Source organism: Lycorma delicatula, chromosome 1 (assembly GCF_047948215.1).
Source record: "Lycorma delicatula isolate Av1 chromosome 1, ASM4794821v1, whole genome shotgun sequence".
In the NCBI taxonomy this organism is placed as follows: Eukaryota; Metazoa; Arthropoda; class Insecta; order Hemiptera; family Fulgoridae; genus Lycorma; species Lycorma delicatula.
This window is the reverse complement of record NC_134455.1, coordinates 271,479,684-271,497,707: the sequence shown is the minus strand read 5'-3', so window position 1 is coordinate 271,497,707 and position 18,024 is coordinate 271,479,684. Positions and strand designations below refer to the sequence as shown.

Below are 18,024 nucleotides of genomic sequence, written 5' to 3'. Positions count from 1 at the left end.
AACTAACACTAGTACAAATCGTAAACTATGAACGATTAAAACACGCTACTATTCATGTGGAAATTGAATGTGATATTTTTAAAACTTAACTTCATTAATTTTATTGAAATTATTACGATTCTATAGTACGGCAAACAAAACCTTTCCTGAAAAACTTTCAGTTTAACGATTAGCGGTTATTTAATACTAGCTGAATCGTTTAGCGTTTAAATAAAAATTAATATTTGTCCGTAATAGGAATTTCTTATCTTTTTCTTGATCATTAAAAAATCTATCTCTTATATTTTTATCAAGGTTCGGAAAAAGACACCAAGGAAACCGATACTTAGATGACCGCCAGCTTCCTTGAAAGTAAGGAAAATAGAAAGGTCAAAAGTAAGTGTTTAATAGCGATAAAACTTTTTTAAATTCTTCAAATAAATGTTCAACTGAAAAAAATGTAATTTAGAATCGACTAACAGAAATTCTGATACGAAACTGTAATAAGTCTTTCAAGCGTTTACGAAGTATTCAACATTAAACTAGTACACATTTAAACGGTTTGCGTTGAAGGTACTTGGACGGTGTTACATAGGAAAATTAGTATTTTTTTATTCTCCGCTAAGAATACTGCGATATTAAGATGAAATTAAGAATTCTACGATTCGCTACTTTATTTTTATAAACCCCATGCAAAACTTTCGGTTCTCGAAAGGATCTGTTTCGGAAAAAGCAATCGCTGAACAAGGCCTTGTTTTTAGAACGAAATAAGCACCTAAATTGGAGTAAGAAATCAAAACTACTAAAATAAGATGAAAGAAAATTCATCGGATTAAGAGATTAATTATTCTTTTTATTTTAATACTTCTGACATATCGAATATAATGATTAAGATAAAACTACGATTCAAACGTAAATAAATTTACGGTCACAAATAAATAAAATATTAAGAAAACAAAAGTATACCTCTTTGACTTTAAATAATATTTCCCTGACAGCAGCTTTCGATGAGTTACTAAACTTATATAATACATACATAAATCTAATTTTAAAATAACACTATAAGCTACATTTTGTTTTTTTTTTTAACTGGGCTGCATTAAATAGTCAATGAGGTGTATTTAAATGATATTTCGCAACAAATTAAAACCCCATTATTCGATTCCATCATATTTTCATCTCAAAAGATTAAGTAACTTTGAAAGCTTATGAAGTAGTCAGATTAACAACCGTCGAAAATTACAATTTTTCATAATAAAGGCCGATCATAGTTTTGGAATATTTTAAATTAGACTTACAAAATTTAGAATTAGATTAGAATTTAAAATTACAATTAGAAAAGCGCGATTTTTTTCCAAAAAAATATAATAAAAAACAATAAAATAATATCGAAAAAAATATCGCGCTTGTTACTGTCGGGTAATTTTAACCTGTAATACTGTAAAACACCAAACCGTCATTTTACGAGTCCAGCAAAAACCAACAAAGTAAATTAAAATCGTTGATTCTCGATAGAGACTAAACTATAGAGGAAGAGGCTCACCGATCGCAGTAATTTTTTTGATTAAATTCATATTTAAGAAAATGTGAGAACACGCCTACTAAGAGGACAGACTACAATTAGTAATAAATTTCTGCGTGACGCATCATCCAACTCGCTGAAAATTACCGACTACGTAAGTAAAAAAAAATTATGTATTTAAATGAAAGGGAATGCCGCTGCAACAGTAAGACGCACCTCCTCTTGCGTGTGCGATGTGGGTCATTTAAATGATTGTGGGGGAGGCGGCGAGTAATGGCAACACTGCAAAGAACAGTTGTTCGGTGACGTGCGATATGGGAAACGCATCATGGCGGACAGCTGACAAGAAGGAAGAGACTAGAACGAGTGAGAGGGATCGACGCACCCCACCGCTACAGCATAATACTAGCACTTCTAAAAACATTACTATCCGTATTAATAAAATAGCTAACAAAACAGACTGCGGGTAAACGACAGAAAATGAACGTGATCTATACGCAGAACAAATGTAACTTTTCTAAAGGTTGAAAATTAATTATCATGTACTACTACGTTTTACAACCCGTCATATATAACAAGTTAAAAGACTTAACTATACGTTTATATTTCCTGAGAAACAAACCGAATTAATGTATTATCGTCGTTAGAACAATTTAGTAAGCGTTAGACCGACGGTCCGAAAAACCAACATATTAGCGAACAAATATTTCAAAAAAGAAGAATAATATGCGGTTAAAATTTCTACTCAAAAAATATAAAATTCGGTAATTAATCTAATAACCACCTTTAAAGAACTTAGACTGAAAAATAATCAAAGGATGCTAGCTGTTAAGCACGCATTTATATCAGTTCAGAATGCAAGGGTCGGTCGGGGGCGCCAGGATGAATTTGTGGGGATCTGTTTCTAAAAGGACCAAACATTCATCTATCGTAATGTATATATCATAAACGAGTATAGAATCTTTTCCACTATACGACTGCACAGCTTAAACCTTTCCTATAAAAGTCCGGTATTAAAATAATAACTGAACTATAAGCAGTAATTACTGAATTTATTGCGCTATTTTTTGGAACCTTTAATAATTACGGTATTTAGTTTACATTTGTTGTTTTATAAGCTGTACATAATTTGTATATTTAACGTCGATCAGACGCGGTTAGCGAGCATAGGTTAGCATGTTTGGTTATACCGATTCTGCGTACTAAAAAATATCGTAAGTATATCAACATAATCAAAAGGAAAAGGTTTAAGCCGTACAGTCGTATAGTGGAAAAGGTGCCACAATATAGGATATTCGTTTTACTCGAATATTATATAAAGAATTATTATCGTCTTCTACCGTACGAAAAAAACACAATTTTTTTATTATTAGTTACTAGCACTAGATCTCGCTTCGTGAGATTTTTTGACGTATTTTTCGTTTATGGGAGGTGGGGAATGTTAGAAGGTGAGGGCTGGTCGGAAACGGGAATTTATTTTTAAAGTAGGTTAACGTTTTTGTAAATTTATTACTCTAGTACTTCTCACCAAACTACATTTTCATTCGGTGTACTCTCCTTTTGGTTTTACCTCTAACATTTTTAAAAGATCTTGAGAGAGACACGTACAGTTTCATTAGTTAGTTATCCGACTGAAGTCTGTTTCTCAAAAATGGGGAGCAGGTGACAACTGATCACATACTAAGGGTCATAAGCTTTCATTTAAAAAAAAAGAATGACGAGATCGGTCCAGTGGTTGGGGATGGAGGACTGTCGAAAGTTTTAAATTGATTTCTCCACAAGAAATGTACAATGAAGATGTTTTTTTGTAATATCTCTTTTAAATGGGGGACGGAATTGGACAAGCGACCATTGATGACATATCTAGAGGTCATAAGCTTTCATTAAAAAAAAAATTGCAGTCGGACCAGTGGTTGGGGCTAAGGATTCTGTCAAGGGTTTCGTCAATTTTAAATATATATATAAATTATATTTATTTTTATACAGACCTGTCGCATAATGAAGCGCATCTCCGATTACATTTCGCCAGTTGTTCTGGTCTCAGAGCGTTAAATGAACCATCAAAAAACAAAATATGTACTGATAACTGCAGTGAAGTATCGTAGCGCAAGAAATGCTTTAATGTGGAAGAATAACAAATCGAAGCCTTCCCGGATCAATTAAATAATAACGCCTCCGTTTCTGACGCCTAAATAAAGCTGCACCGCTTCCTGACTTGCATACGAATCGCTACACTGTAAAAAAGTAAACCCTATCACAAGATCTGAATCACAGTCCCACGGCATCCCAAGACGGCTAATGCAGATAAAATTTAAAACGCCAATGGTAAAAAAAGGTATTGATCACAGTTACACATAATACACTCCCAACATTTTTGTAATAAAATACTTTTATAACAATATATATCATTCTGTAAATAATTAAATTGGACAGCACACGCTAGATTTTCCTGTACTTTTCTGCTAATATGCTGAACTTTTATTTCATTAACATAAAGAAAAAACAGACTTTTCTTTTAATAACTAACATTAATCTAGCTAGATTTTACACTCGTGTGAATAAAAATGGCCAATACACATCCTAATAATAAAAATAATATTTTCTCAATACCTTAAATGTGTTTGTGAGTAGATGGGTCTAGTGGTCGTTTGTCGCCTACTTTTCGAAAACTATTTTGCTCAGAAATGATTATTTTATCATTTTCATAAGCAAATCGGAAAATATGGGTAAAAAAAGGATGCAGCGGGAGAGAATAATCTTTAAGGAAAGATGTCCAAATAAAATAAAACCGCTAAAGAAAGTAAAGTTCTCGTATGTTAACAAACACAAAGGAATACCAAGCGGCAGGTTCGACATCAACGTTAACACATTTCCACGCTTAAATAAATAGACTGCTTCTCTAGATGTTAAAAAAAAACTTATTCTTCCGAATTACTCCAATCGTTCGGTTTAATCCATTTCTATTCATCTGTTTCGAAGAGACAATAATGTTTATTACGTGCGCTCTCGCAGCAACAGTAATAGACAATTTCCTCATATTTCTGGCGATAATCTTAATTTAAAAAAATAATAAATAAATAAAATACTATAACCGATACCAATCTCTTAATTTATCGGCTCAAAAAGTGTAAACCGGGCGAGGGCAATGACAAAAGAGTACATCAACGACGGTAACAAAATATTAAAGAATAAGATTTTCGATCGAAAACTGGTTCTTTTCTATTGATTTCCGGCAGACGAAATTTTAATAATAGAATGAGTTTTGTTTATCAGCTTTAAAGTGAAAAGGAAGTGAAGTGAAAGCATCCTCCGATTTTTTTTAAGGATTACTAAAGGAAAAGAAGTAAAAGAACTAGGAGAGCCGATTCCGAAAAATGAGATACGGCCAGGGCAAAGGAGAAGAAGAAGACAATTATAAGTTACTAAATCTTCATAAAAATTTATTTTTGTTTATACCGAGCATACGGTTTATAAAACAAAAGAAAATCGGAGTATTGGCTGAAAACGAAAACATGATTTCATCGCTAATTTATTTTTATCGCTAATAAATAACTTAAAAAATGATTTTTAGGCTCTAAAAAACGGGCACGGGAAATGTAGTAGTCACGGTCAGTGGCGTATAACGAATTCACACCTCTTCATCTCAAGGGATAGTGGAACGACCAGAAGTACACGATATCGACATGATATTCCACCTGACGACACGAGTCGGCTTGACCGTAAACCTGTACTACAGCTACATTCCACATTCACTTTTTTAAGATATTCATCCAGTTTGAAAGAACCTTTTCAACAAGGTATAAAGTTATTTTGATATAATCAATAATAACTTCTGACACGAAAAATTAACGCAATTATTACAAAAAAAAAGTACCTACGGTAAGAAACAAAAAAAATCTACAAAATAAATGAAACTTGCTAAGACAAGCACAAAAACTTGTTACAGAATACTCAGGGGAATAAAATATCCATGCGTTAACAAGGAAAAAGATTGGCATTTTGTTAAGACGTCGGAAAATATTACCGATAAAAAATCATCAGAATTTAGTAACTCAAAATCAAACCCACCTCGGTATCTATTTCTAGCATTATCTTTACGAGAGTAAAAAAAAAAACAACAAAAAACATTCACGAGCTATAAATAAATAACTTCTACCATGAGGCTAATCGAACGTACTATAAAATGCCCAAATTATACCCCGAGTAAACCATTTAAGCGGTCGGACCTTTGTAATCTCTGGTTTCTATTTGGGCCGCATTTGAAAACTTTTCCTCAAAGAATGGAGTAAAGAAATATTTCTAATAATCACAAATATCAGTAAGTTCTACTAAAACTAATGTATTAAATTAATCGCTACTTATTAAAACTATTAAATTTCGAAAGTTTCTATACAGTTTTAGTCGCATGATTTGTAGACGTATAGCTTTACAGATATAAACCGAAGGTTATAACCTGCCGGTTTATATTGAATGGTTTTATACGGAAAAATTTACGACTTTCGTTTTTCAATATCAGACGGCCCGGATGGAATTTCGAATAAAACATTTTCATCGACATTTAATTTTTACAGAGTTCAAACGTTTGTTCTACTTCAATTATATAACACGTTAGCAAGTTTTTACCACGATGTAAATTTTTAAGTGACAAAAACTGTTGATTTTACGCTAATTTTATCTGAATTCGATAAAACTTGTTTATTACTTCTCGGAGAGCAAGATTGTTTAAAATTTAGCAAGTCTTCGGCGTTATTTTAAACAGTTGCAGATTACTTTACCATCTATAACCTACCTAGATTATAACTGTACGACTGATCCTCCCGGTGACGCGAAAACTCGTTCGTCGTTAAGTAATATTTCATTGTGCTCTTACGAGAACGAGATAGAGAAAAAATAATGAAGTTGGGGAAATAAAAAAAATAAATTTCCAATACTAGCCGTCAAACCACACAAACATTTCTTAACCGACCTAGTACAACAGTTTGTACATGTGGTTTTGTATCTACCCGACTATATCCAACATTTTCTAGAATAGACATAACAAAAATACAAAACTGGATTCTAATTTCGCATTCAGAAGATAGACAGCACAAGCGTGTAATAAGACGCATTCATTACTTCTGAATCCGATGGCATCGTTCATCTTCCGACAAAACAGGTGATATAATAAAATCCATTCCGACAAAATAACATCGATTACACAATATATCGGTTAAAATGTTTCATACGATCAGTATTACTCTTAAAGTAAAAGCTAATCACAGGAGTAGAAATTTGATCGATGATAAAATCTATTCTGAGCCTGACCTACTTTAGATGATCTGTAAAACGGTTATGGTAAGTAATTTCCCGAAGGTGTATTCAGAAAAAAATAAGAAAGAATACTCTATAGTTTTAATGATATTTTTTTCGAAATAGATATATGCGTCCAGCAAGGAAAATCAAAGAAAAATATCCAAATTTTTGAATATTGTAAAATAATTTTGAAGTAATTAAAATTTCAAATCTAACTTATTACTTTCTTATTTAATAATCCATTTTCACTCTGCAGTATCAGTACAGATTTCAAACGATTTCTAGAATATTCAAACATTTTGCGAAGTCGAATCACAACCCGTAGATCCCTTGTATTTTAAATTACGTAGTAACTGATTAATAATCAAATCAACAAAAAATTAATGATCTAAACTAACAAATTAATGATCTTAAATTGTTAAAATCAAAAATTAATTTAAATGTCAGGAAAAAATTTTTGAAAGTATATGTTTGGAGTGTCGCTTTATATGGAATTGAAGCTTGGACAATCGGAGTATCTGAAAAGAAAAGATTAGAAGCTTTTGAAATGTGGTGCTATAGGAGAATGTTAAAAATCAGATGGGTGGATAAAGTGACAAATGAAGAGGTATTGCGGCAAATAGATGAAGAAAGAAGCATTTGGAAAAATATAGTTAAAAGAAGAGACAGACTTATAGGCAACATACTAAGGCATCCTGGAATAGTCGCTTTATTATTGGAAGGACAGGTAGAAGGAAAAAATTGTGTGGGCAGGCCACGTTTGGAATATGTAAAACAAATTGTTAGGGATGTAGGGGGTACACTGAAATGAAACGACTAGCACTAGATAGGGAATCTTGGAGAGCTGCATCAAACCAGTCAAATGACTGAAGACAAAAAAAAATGTTAAAAGGTCTTAATTAGTTTTGTTAGCATTTTCAACCCTCTTAATGCGTATAAATTGGATTGGAGGCAGTTCTTTAAAACTAATAGATCCGGACGTCTTTTGATTCATACGATGCACCTAAGTACAAAGTACCCGGCTGGTGACTTGTAGTTCAGGTACAACAGATAAAGTAATGATATTGGACACCCGAAAGGTCCAATAGAATGAAGAAGGTCTCTAGAATGAAGAAAATGAAGAAAGTAAATAAGTAATTTTAGGAGCGTCCGGCGAATTATAAAGCTGATGAGTAACGGTATATTCATCTCTGTAAAAAAGCGCAATGGAAAACCCGCTTTGCTCCAGTCTTGCATAATGTTTTTTATTCTTTAAAATGTTATTGCCGTTTTCAAGTTGCATCTTAAAAGTCAGACCGCCTACAAGGGTAATTTATGGACACTAATGGTTTTTTGCTCGAAGAAAATGTCGACCATCGTTTGCCACTTCCGTCTCAAAATCGTTTTATACCCTGCGCCATTTACACGACACGACTGAACCGTTTGATACCTGTTCAATTAAAATTGGTACGGCTGTTCTGAGTGCCAGAAAAAAACATTCCAACGAAACCGCCTTCATAGGTCAGTAGCCGGGTATAAAGGTATCAATTGGGAAGTTCTGGGATGTAAAAAAAAAAGCCCATTAAATCAGCAATACAAATAATTCGGTCTGAAATGCAACATTTTTATGTTACTTGCAATGTACACGTAAAAAACATACAGCTGTGTGATTAACGAAACAAGACTGTTTGTAGGGGCTGGAAATCGTATGTAGGTATTATTAAATACTTCACATAACTAACGGCTATTCATCATAATTCGATTATAAATCTAGCATCTTAATGCGACAAGGTTCCAATGAGAGAAAAAACGATAAGCGGTAGGTTCAGAGAAGTCTGGAAAAAATAATTAATTAAACGATAAATTACTATTAAAATAATTTCACACAGAGGTGATAAGCATTTATAGTTTGGGGTGCTGCGAAACTATGAGTTGTTCATCAAAACGGTTGTGGCGACCATGAGTTGCTAGTCATTCGGAAAACGACGTAAAACAGCAAGGAGTGCATCACCGATATAACTGATCTGATATCAGACCTCATTGAAGAACAAAACATTTAAACCTCTCTCTAATTACAGTTGGTAATAAGAACACAGTGCTGCAAATTAACCCTATCGATAAAACGATACTTACAATAAAGCAACAAAAATTTGAAAACACATATAATTTATGTAGTATCAACTCTTAGTCACTACTCAAACTATTAAATGGAAACTACTCTCAAATACGATCGGTTTTCAAACAAACAATAATTAATAAACAGTACTGATCAAAATTCACTTCCGTGTAAATAATAAATGAACTACGAACATAACCTACAAAAACTATTAACAGCTGAATCAGAACTGGACATTTATTAAATACACATTGTTATAAAATATTTTTAAGTTTTGTAAACCTATTCCAAGGTTAAAATTCTTATCAAATTAAATATTGTAAATCGATGTCGGGTAGCTAGGATTAAAACAAATGCCTTCATAACTAATGAATAACTTCCTCACAAATGCAACTTCTCTATGAATTAAATTTAATTAATTTTCAAATTTTTCTTCCGGAAACTTCAATTAAATAAACCTCATCGTAAAATAAACAAATTCTAAAATGACAGACAGACAACCACAAAAAATAACATTTCAAGCTACAAATAATGGAAAAATTACAAAAATACTCACCTGAATTGAATAAGATGTTAAACTACACTTAACACGTAATAACACACACTAAGGACGAAAGACTAATAAATGAATGAACACAATATTATAGAACACAATACGAGATCCTAACGACTAGAGTTTATCAGTCAGGTCGTAAAAAACACGACTTAAATTTTTTGTTGTACTAGGTAAAGGCAGTGTTAGTTGCGCGGTTAAATAAGAGACGGTGGCGCGGCTCTTTAAATTTAAAAATACACAGTACCGGCGACGCGACTGCACCAGCGGACTTTAAACGGACCACCGCACCACAATAAACATGCTCACAAGACCCGAAGAAAAAAACCAGTCCGAACGAATGTGTAGAATGCAAGTTTTTATTTTATTTATTTCTTCGCAGTCAGTTTTCGATTTTAATTTCTAGTAAATAAAAAAATGAATAATAAACTAAAATAAATTAAGTAATCATAAATAAAAAATTAAATTAAGTTAAAAAATCAGTCGATAAATTATTAAATAAGTTCTACAATAAATATAAGTGTCTATGGAGACATCAACGGAAACCATTTCCAACACACGTAACAACACAAACACGCAACAGAAATACCCGATCCCAACTCCACGCTCGCCTTCCTTTGTCTGTCTAGCGTCGTACAGCTGGCAGCAGCAACGGCAGCAGGCGCGGGGACGGTCGAGTCCATTCGAAGGGGAAGCCGGTTGTGCGTACAAAGCAACCCCCCGCCAGAATAAAACCTACTCCACTCTGTACTAACGTTCTTGAAAACGTTTGTAGAGGCCGTACGCACTACAATAATACCCCCTTAAATGTTATAACTATCGGTATTACCACTACTAACGCAACAGTATTATTAATAGCGCCCATTATTGCTATTAACAATAGACTGTGACAAAAAAACAATCCTGCTACAGATAGCAATATGAATCAAATACTTACAGTACGTAAATAATCTAATACATGTATATAAATATATACTTAAAATTTATATACGATTATGATAATACTATGTAGAGTTAGTTATTTTACAATATTTAGAAAAAGCTATTTTGTAACTATTTAAGGATTTCAGATATCTCAGATTAGACCTAATTAAAACATAACCAATGTTATTTAACAGGCGAGCAAGGAAAAGGTTTTTGTTTCGGGTGTGAATTTCGGCGAAATGAACAACCGAATTAGTTTTTGCATGTTCAGAAAAGAACACCAAATTATATTTAAAATGTAATACCTAAGTACTGGATCCCGAAATGTATTTTCATTTCACGTATTTTAAATTTCAGAAGTTATTCTATGATACCACACTTATCTATACTTTTCCACACAAAGGCGACGCATAATTTCTATCCACAGAAAAATGATAATAATCACCGTTTTTAAAACTGCAATTAAAACAGCAGTAATATGGTGGCAAACAAATAAATTTGCACGCTCGATGTAAACGATGGACAGTAAACAAGATCAGTAAAAAACAGACATTTTTTCGATGAACAGATTTAATTAATAATTCATGATGAAATGGGTTACAGTATTACATTAAATTATAACTGTAACGTTCAGATAAAAAAATGTATTTATATGGTGTGCATCCATACGTGAAACGATAGCTCCAAAAAAGTAGTAACGACAATATTGTAATAAATAACTACCTGAGAATTACCGAGTTCTGGTTTACGTAATTCACATCGATGCAAAATTACTTCGGATAGGTTTACTGATGTCGCACTGTTCACAAGAAGTACGACAAAATTGTTAATAACTTTATATTTCTCAAAAAGAACCGACAGTTAACCGCTAATAAATCTAAGTAATAATAAACACCGAAGAAAGGCGGACTACTGTAAGCTACCATTGCATGCCGTCGAAATAGTCAGCTATTAATATTGCAAAGTTTTAAATAGAAATCTGTATATAAATATTGAGCGAACAAACACGGCAGTATTCAACATAAGGAATCAACGTGTATCGTGTAGCGGTGTCGTGCAGCAGCAATGTTGTTGAGGCAGGTCAAGGAACTCTCCTCGCTAGAGACCTCATACTTCCAATGAAATATATGCTAATTATTTAATAACGCATCACGCACAAGTACGCATACAAGATTGTAGGTTAATCATACACCATATTTATCTGTCGACATTAAGTAATTATATATTACTACATTTATTATTTTAATAGTAATAATAATAATAATAATAAAAGTAAAAATAACAAAATACAAATATTGTTGTATTTTCAATATCTACCGTTTTTTCGGTAGATATTAAAACAAACTATTCACAGTAATGAAATTGAATGTAACAGTTACCAATACTTTCTTCATAATCAAACGTGTATTATATTTGTGAAATGTTATATGTGTTTGTTACATAAGTTCAACATGGACTCAAACAAACTTGACGAAAGTTATATATATATATATATATATGATTCACGTAGTGTTACCGGCGCTTTCTGAACTCATTCTACTAGCGAAAATAATAAGAAAAAATTCATGTAAACATGGATCCGGAAACGCTCCGTTAGTAAGTATGGTTAGCGAAAAATTTCGCCCAGATTCCTGGGCAGAGTGAAATAAAACCATACTGAAATTTTTGGAATCCAAATTAAGGGTAAACTTGATGATTTCTTATGGTTTTTGAACTGACAAATTGAACAGAACAGTTTCCAGAATCTTATATCCAGCAGTTTTCACAATATCCAACGTAAAACAAATTTGTTTAATTTTTTTTTCACCTTTTTAATACAATAACTTTGTTAAATGATTGATAGTGATAAATACGTAAAATATATTATTAAGGCTTTTAGAGAATCTAATTCTGAGAAAACTGACGTAAATAGCCCGATAAAAAACCAATACAAGTTCAAAACATTCGATTTTATTACTAAAACATTTACGTATGAAAACTTACTATCAACTACAGAAAACTGAAGTTAATATACAATCAACTGATGCAATGTTTAAAAAATAAAAATATAATTGATACATTTAATAAAGTTTGTCCTTCTAGTTCATACATTTGGCTCCACGCTTTCGGGTTTCTAGCGTTACTCTCCGCAATTCCGGACGACTTTCCTTAATTTGTACGGCAGCATATGTAATTCGAACAACCAACTCTTCACGCGTATGAACCTTTTTCTTGTACACAGTACTTTTCATCCAATCTCACACACAAAATTCTAACCGTGTTAGATCAGGTGATCATGATGGCCAGGAATGTGGGGAGGCGCACCATCGTGCTGAAAATATGTGAGGTATCTTGATGCTAGTGGAACATACTTTCTAATAGCAGCGGCAATTGTTCCTTAAGGAATTCCAAGTAAATGCCGTAATTTGACTATTGGGAAAATGAATGGTCCAATTAGCTGATCGTAAACCAGATCAGTCAAAAAACAAAATCAGCCAAATGTTTTCATCAATATCGGCATAATGATGGGCAGAACGGTGAGTACTAATGCTGGTAAGTGTACTCGTCTCTCGTAGAGTATGTTCCACTACTTGATTTAGGACTTGGAATTCTACAATTAGGAAAAGTTTTGATGTTCTGTAGCAGCAGCAGTTGCATTTCTATCACACACCTCCAAGATAAATACCATGTCAGTGTATTTCTCAGTCGTAAATAATAAAAATTTTGTTGTAGTATGACACCAATTAAAACAGCACACACATTTAATTAAACTACAGTGTACTGACAACAAATCAAAGCAGTAACGCAAAACATGCAAAGCACTGATGAACCGATATAACATGCACTGTTGATAGCTGATTTCTGTTACCAACTTACGAAATCATAAATTCTCAAATTTCCAATCTGACAGTGAGACACACATAAACTTAATTGTCTGAAAAACATCAGCACTGGTCTTTCTATTTTATTATTTTTTAATCTTCTTTTTATCATAAATACAATACCTTCGTATCATTGCACTTTTCTTTTTTTTAACCTCCGGATCCACCGTTAGGCATTCTTCAGAGGATGAGATGAATTATTTGTAGCGTGTGTGAAAATGCCATGCCTGACCGGATTCGAATCCGGGACTTCCTGATGAAAGGCCGAGACGCTACCACTCGCGCCACGGAGGCCGGCTCGTATCATTGCACTTGGTGGAAAGCAAACATCCTTCGTACGTGTATTCCCTTCATTTTCGTACCGTAAGTATTAGTAATAAAATAAAATCTCTTGAACTTATGCCTTTTTTTTATTGGATTAGTTTAAATTTTCTCAAAATTAAATTCTTTACAAGTTTTGATATAAATTGTACGCATTTATTAGTCATTTAACAAAGTTTTTGTATTACAAACGTAAAAAAACATGTTTTTAGACGATAACTTTTTCTGTTTTACGTCGGTTATTACGAAAGGAATCGGAGACATGGTTCTGGAACCTCTTTTATTCAATTTGTCAGGTCATAAACCATAAGAAGCTATCAGTTTACCCCTTAAATTGGATTCCTAGAATTTCAGTATTGTTTTTATTTCACTCTTTGCCCAGGAATCAGAACGAAATCTTTCACAGCCGAAACTCGCTAACGGAGCGTTCTCGGACCCATGTTTATATGAACTTTGCCATTATTTTCGCAAATAGAAAGAGTTCAAAAAGCCACCGGTATCACTACGTGAATCACCCTTTGTGTATACTTAAAAGAGGCCCCATCATTTAGTTTGGTCTATAAATAATAGTTTATAGGCAAACACTTCCCTAAAATAATTTACAAAAGGTGCACAAAATGAGATCCATCCACTTAACACGTTTGACATTTTTTCCGTTCCTGGCTACTCTTTGTTAGCTGTACCCGGCCTATTTTCTGGATGGCATCGGTAATGTTTATGTTTAATTCCTGCAGGGGTTTAGATTGCTCCTATAAACAATTCCTTTAAGTAACCCCACAGAAAGAAGTCGGGATTGGTCAGATCAATGAATCTTAGGGTCCATAACCCTTTAGAAATGAATTTTCCACCGATAAAATCCTGCAGCATCCCCGTAGAAGAGAGAGCTGTATAGCAAGAGGCGCTACTGTTGCAACAGTCACGCTTATCCCCTTGCAGTAAGTCTATGAACAGTCAGATATTTTCTTGGTAGATGGCGCATCAACAGTTTTTTAATAAAAAAAAGGGGGGCCTATTATTCATCGCCTTGAAACCACATAAAAACTTTAGCATACGCCTATCTTTTGAAGGTACAGAGGAGATTCAAAGAAAATGTGCGGGTTTTCAGTATGCAGTACAAAACATAGAGTGAAAATTACGGGAAATAGATTATGATTCTGTAAACAATAATACATTCATTACATGTAAATAATATTTAATTGGTGGTTATCACGGTTATTTGGGTGCGACAGCATTCTAAACCGAAAAAAATTGAGATAAAACCTGCCTTTATCGACTATAATTACATCTACAATAAAAAAGAAAGCAATACGATTATAATTACGCAGAAAAACAATTATTACGGAAAGTAAGAATAACCGAGATACAAATACCATTCGTTAGCATTACTTCTTTCCGTATTTAGAGGAAAACAGAGTTTACACGGTTTAATATAATAATTAAATTAATATTAATGAGTAATTTTCACGCTTGATATTTAATCTATAATTTGGCGTCGTAAAAATTAATGGAAATTAGCAAATCGAAAGGTTAAAATATTAATAATAAATACGCTCGAATTAACCGGACAAATATTTAAAGGTACGAACAAATACGAAATCGAATATTCGTTCTTTTACTTCAACAGTTATTTACTTTAATTTTAAAAATAATATAAACGAGCGAGCGTAACATAATTCCACACAATAATACAGCTTTTCATTAAATTTGCAGTAATACTTTGTGTTCGGTAAATACACGAGGTCAGTAACCTAGGAGTTGAATTTAAACTGACGAGAACTAGTCGCGGTTAAGTAAAGAGAGGTGGAAGTAACCAAGGAATACGTACATTCGTACTGTGTTTAGCGGTGCGATAGAAGCACTAAAGCAGAAGCAGAAGGGGTTCAATAGCCGCTGTGACGTCACAGTCCCATCACAACTCTAGGCTATTTATAATTAAGGCAGCGTCGACATGGTGGGGTAAATGATAGCTGAAGACATCCGACCTGCCGGGCTGGACTGAAAACAACCGTTCGGTGGTTTTTAAGAAAAGTAAAATAACTAATTCGATTAAAGCTCTAAAGACTTCTGAATCACAGACGCCATATAAAATATACAAATATACGAATTAATCGTCGGCTTTAAACTGATGTGGAGACCACATGAATTCCTTGTAAGCCTATTAAATTTCATATACACATTTTCTGCTGCACTTCATTTAAACTTAATTTCATTTGAAAGTGAGATACGATCCTCCAATTCTTTAATAAAGTGGAAGTTACACGATTGCTGAAACATTAGTTTTTATTAACATCAAATATTTATACAATTATTAATTCAACAATCTTACGTGAAATATTAGGATAGAGTAAAAGTCCCTTTCTTTATTACTGGTATTACTAGATCAGTATTATTTGTATCTTCGTGAGTTGCTGATTAACAAAATTTTCAGATTTCTGCTGTGTCGTATAAGTAACAGTTAATAATAATTAAAATATTCCGTTTAGTGAACTCCTTTATACTGGTTACAAATGTTGATTCCGACCTTAAGGTGTAAAATATTCAGTTTTTATTATAGGATTATTTGGTGAATAATTAAAAATGAAAAAGAAACAATCACGCAGAAAAAAGAAAAATAACATGAAGAAATATATCTCAAAAAAAAAAACGACAAGAAGATGAATATGAAGAGGAAGAAAATGTTAAAAATAAGGGAAGAATAGAAAAATTAAGAGGAAGAAAATGTTAAAACCATAGAAAGAATAAAAAGATTAAGAGAGGATAATGAATATAAAGAGAGAAAATTTGAAAACTAGTGAACGTGTAGACAAATTAAGATAAGAAGAAACACAAACCAAATAACGATTAAATGAGTGGCAACAAAAAACAAATAATAGAAATGATGATCTACTCCGACTTAGGGAGAATATTGTCCGACAATATCACAGGAATAATGAACTAAAAGGTATGAATTTTTTTGCAATTTATTAAAGATCGAGCATGTATGTCCCAGTGTACGAGTATATGTTCTTCTTGTGAGGGTCTATTTTTCAGTCACTCTGTAGTTACTTTAATGTAGATCAGAAATAAACTAGAAAATCCAAAAATACGATTCTCAATTATAATTTTCAATTAATATTAAATAATCAGATGTTTCACCAAATTTATTATACATAAACATATGTAATAATGCCTATTAAATGACATACATATTTTCAGAAGTATATACAATTTTATTTCACTAATTATTTCTGATTTTTTTCATACTTCTTTTTTATTGTTATTATTGAATTATTATTTACTGTAAAAAAATTTTAAAATCACTTGTTAATAATTATTAATAAATCAATGTATTTAAATTAAAAAAAGTTAAAAAAAAAGGAGATGAAATCTGATTCGAACCGACCTGCCTTCCCCTGTAGGATACAATTATTTCATTAATTAAAGTTTTATTCGGCTATAACTCTGGAATGAAAATATAAACCACTTATGATACATCACTGAAAAGCTCTCAATGAGGGCTTACTAATACAGTTAAGAAAAAGCGTAAAACCCAATTTTTGGGGATTTTGTGCTTTTCTGGACACTTTTGGTTCAGTCGATTGCAATCAAAAGGGGAGATGCACAACTAGATGTTACAACAGTCCTAAAAGTTTTCTCGGCAAACAAAAATCCGACAACTACCACGATATTGTTAATCAACTTCTTACTTTATACAGAGCTATAGGATGTAATATATCTTCGAAAACAGATTTCCTCCACTCATATCTGGATTTTTTCTCTGACAACCTCGGAGACGTAAGTGACGAACACGGCGAACGTTTCCAAAGACATTTCGGTGATGGAAAGCCTCTATAAAGGGAAATGGAATATTAATATGCTAACCGATTACTGTTGGACATAAATTTGGGATAAGCCTGAGGCTATTGTGCCCGGCAATACCCAGGTATGGCCATGAAAAATTATAAATTTTATAGATTTTAACTATATTTTCAATTAAATTTTTTTGAAGCGTAATTTATTTAAAACTAAGTGTGATAGAAAAATTGTATTTACAGATCTGAAATGTACGCAAAAAAGTAATTCAAAAAATGGTATCGGACTTAAAGAAACATTAAAAAGTTTTTTTTTGTTTATCAGTGTAATTCTATTTACCGAAGGAGGGTTTGTATCTTTCCTGGATTTTATAAACTGTGAGAAAATACTCGTACCTAGTAACCGAAACAACGATCGCTCATAATAAAAAAAGTAGCAAAATACGAGGGGCGTTTATATTTTAAATTATAATTTCAATTACGCGCCGAATAAAAGAAATAAACGCCGAAATGTTATACACTTCTTTTATATACGTACTGCGTATAAATTCTCGCGCTGTAGAGTACTAATTTGTTTCAATTAAGCGGCGTACAGTACCGGTTCATACTGTTATTTACAATTAGGTATCCGCCTACGATTTTGATAAAATTTGGATTATAACTTAACTTAGGATCTAAGTCATTCG

At 32.6% G+C, this 18,024-nt stretch overlaps 1 protein-coding gene across 2 annotated transcripts in view; it reads right to left on the bottom strand.

The window, feature by feature from the left end:
- Positions 1-18,024, bottom strand: part of Utx (Utx histone demethylase) — a 291,681-nt gene that overhangs the window by 159,532 nt on the left and 114,125 nt on the right. Inside the window, exon 1 of one of the 2 annotated variants that reach the window (XM_075377661.1) lies at positions 9,445-10,031. The exons of the other annotated variant lie outside the window; for it this stretch is intronic. The gene's annotated coding sequence lies outside the window, so the exon portion shown is untranslated. Of the gene's footprint in view, positions 1-9,444; positions 10,032-18,024 lie in introns of those variants that run through there. 2 annotated transcript variants of the gene reach the window in all.